Below are 3,910 nucleotides of genomic sequence, written 5' to 3' on the forward strand. Positions count from 1 at the left end.
TTTGTGGTTAATATTGGTTCTCACAGTTACCACAAACTAATTAGTTCTCATTTGATTAGACCCCTATATATATAGAGACTTTGGATCATATGAGACCAATGTTTTTTCGTGAGACCCGTAAGACCAATTCTCAACCCTTGGATTAGATTTATAATCTCAACATTCTTAATCACAAAATTTGCCATGAAAGTTCTCAATAATTACAAAATTGTCACCGTGCAACTTTAAACCATTAGATCATTAGTTTATAAAGTTGATCAATGAACATAAATTAGTCTCACGGGTCTCACGAAAAACCATTGGTCTCACGTGAACTCAACCCTATATATACATATATATATATATATATACATATATATATATATATATAGAGAGAGAGAGAGAGAGTTTGTTTCAAATACAACACATCGCATTTATACAACCAATGCAACCCAATATATTAAGATATTTATGGAAATAATAAGAGTTTATTTATTATGATTTGAATATTTATGGAACACGAATATGGTTCATTAATTATAATCGATACTTTATATTAAGAAACAATAAGAACTTCTATGAAATCACATATTAATCAAATGAAATGGACGGTTGAGATTGAGTTGTATTGGTTGCACAAATGTCAAGGGTTGTATAATAACAAACCTATATATATATATATATATATATATATATATACATCTGAATATATATATAGAGAGAGGAGCGATCAAATGTAAACCACTCAATTTGTATAAACCGTGCAAACCACACTCATCCGTCGCTTTCATTGTTTAATCTTATGAAATTTTTCATGAAATTGTTTCATATAATACTTTTTTTGACGAAGTTGTTTTATATATGGTTATGAAATTGTTTCATATAATACTTAATGAAACTGTTTTATGTATTTCTCTAAAATTAAAATAATGAAGATGATAATATCCATGATTAACACCCTCCACAATAAAAATGATTAATCAACCTCTCATAATCACAAAAAAAAAATGAACAAAATGAAAAATTATGATTGGTTGAATGAGGTTTGTACAAATAACATATTTTGCAAAGTAAACCTCCTCTCTCTCTCTCTCTCTCTCTCTCTCTCTCTCTCTCTATATATATATATATATATATAATCAATTTTTATACTTTTTCAATCAAAAATTTATCACCAAGATTAAACTTCGAAAAAAAAAATGACAAAAGAAACCGAGCCAAGATGGCGCGAGTAGGATTCTGTTCATCCGCTCAACTTATTTTTATAAATAGAATTTTTATTGAGATATGAAATATGCACATGTTAAACTTTTGGGAGGCGCTCTAGAATATTGGAAAATACAAGGAACATCTAAGAAACCGGAAAAATTTCTCGAAATCGACAAAAAAAACTGAAAAAGTCCCTTGAAATCAGCTAATGAATACACCGATGATGAACAAACCAACCAAACCAAATCAAATCAAACGTATATTACATATCTCGTCTATTGATGTTATGGAACTCGACTTGTTAAGTTAAATGAGCTTTAGTGTGTATTCAGTGGCGGATCCCCTATGAGGCCTTGGCCCCTATGCTTTAAGTATATATATTCAGGGCAGTTTCTTTTGTTAACCCAATAACTGGTGTTAATTTTATAAATCAATGTTAGCCTTCGATTTTTAAAATCAATGGGTGAGATCAATTGTGACATATTTGTAATTAATTAAAAATAAATGATATGAACAAAGGTATTTTTAGGAGAGATGTGTAATAATTTTTTACATCAGTTACAAATCGATAATTGATCATTCCTTTTATAGTTCATAGAATCATCTTTGTTGAATTATGAACACTGATGAACATATGTGAATATATATGTAACTTATTAACTAATTTTAGCTCGTGACTTTCACATATGAACATACGGGAACACTTATGAACATTTATTTGCATCTATTAAAATCTATGAATACTACAGTAATTGGCTTTCACATGTGAACACATTAATATCTGATCAAAGTGTTTCGCTTGTGAACGCGTGCTGATCAAATGTTAGATGTATATAGATATTGTTTTATGAACACACTGGAACACATACGAACAATTATATACATCATATGAACATTGGTGAACACTTAATTTATTGGCTTTCAGTTGTGAACACAATACTTTCTGATAATAAGATCTTTAATCTTCTTGTATTGTGCTACACCGTGTTCACTCATGTTTTTTATATCTCGATTATGAATATTTATCTATCGGACATTCATCCACCACTACTATCGGACATGGGGTTAGTGTTTTTGTAACCGTCAATTAATGAATATGAAGTTAAGACAAAAAATGAAGATTACCATTGTATCCTCGAAATTGATTGCATAGTGATAGAAGAACCTAATCTAACAAAGGTTTGTGATTGGTTTAACAAAGGGGTTGTTTGATTGGTTTTCCGTTAAGTCTTGTATGAATAAATTTGTCTGTCTATTTTTGTGATAGATAGTGATCTAGTCGTCTAAATTAGTCATTCTTTATTTAATTTTACTGCTTACATTATTAGGTTGTTATATATTTAATAATTTCTTTAAAAATAAAAGACGATTAGTTTTGAATGATTCACTTTGATTTATCAAAACAATTTCTGAAAAGACTCGATGTTTAAAGAATTCATATTTTTGTCTTGTTTTAGAGTTCTAATACGTAAAACTTTGAATGGTGTTTTTATGTCATGCATGTGCGTGCACACACACACACACACACACACACACACATATATATATATATGTGTGTGTGTGTGTGTGTGTGGAGGTTCAAACGAGAACCCCTGTGATTTACGAGAACGCGAGAACAACTTAATAACCTCAAACTTTTTTAATTAATAAACTAACTTATATTAAATATAAATAAATTAATAAGGGYAGTAATGTAATTAAGTAATTTTTATAATTTTTATTTTATTTTAATTAATCATAATTATCCTTTTTTTTATGCACGTTCGTTTCCACTCTCTTCTCTCCCCTTGTGATAATTGTGTGATTGTGTAATCATAACCTATCGAAACCATGAGTAATCGTTGTGATAGATGTGTGATTGTCTAACCCTAAACCGATCGAAACCATGAGTAATCGTTGTGATAAATGTGTGATTGTCTAACCCTAACCGATCGAAACCATGATCAAATCGAGTGCGCTGTTATGATGGTGATATCACATGATTATCACACCCATATCACACCAAATCGGTTAGCCCTAGCCGAGCGGAATCCTTGTGATAATTATGTGACAATCACATGATTATCACACTCATATCACACCCAAATCACACCAAATCGTGTTGATATAAGCAATAATGTGATAATTGTGTGATAATCACACCCATATCACATGATTATCACACCTAGTCTAATCCTAACATATCGAAACCATCCGAAATCGTTGTGATAATGTCTAACATAACCCATTGAAACCATGATCAAGTCGAGTGACATTGATATCATATGATTATCACAACTAATCGATTAAAAACATGTTTAAAACGAGTAATTGTGAAAGATACCTTGAATAAACTTCTTCTTGTTGTTCGATTGTTGCATGCAATAGTTTCTCTTTGATCGATTAGGGTTCTTGATCGATTATGGTTCGTGTGTTCTTGGTCGATCACGGTCGATCACTGTTGTTTTGCGATTTGATGTTACGACTTCTAATTAAGTCTCCTTCAATTCTTAACCGTTTATTAGATAATGATAATCATGATCGTGTAATTCTGTTAAAAGATTTTAGGATGTCATTTCCATTATTACCCTTTTAATTTTAATATTTTTTGAATCTTTTTAAATTTCAATTTTAATTTTAAAAATCTTTTAATTTTATTTTTTATCACAATATGAGGTAATTGAATTGTTCTCGCGTTCTTGTAAATCACAGGAGTTCTCGTTTGAACCTTTCCCTATATATA

This window comes from Cynara cardunculus, assembly GCF_001531365.2.
Source record: "Cynara cardunculus var. scolymus isolate 2C chromosome LG 5, CcrdV1, whole genome shotgun sequence".
Taxonomy (NCBI): Eukaryota; Viridiplantae; Streptophyta; class Magnoliopsida; order Asterales; family Asteraceae; genus Cynara; species Cynara cardunculus.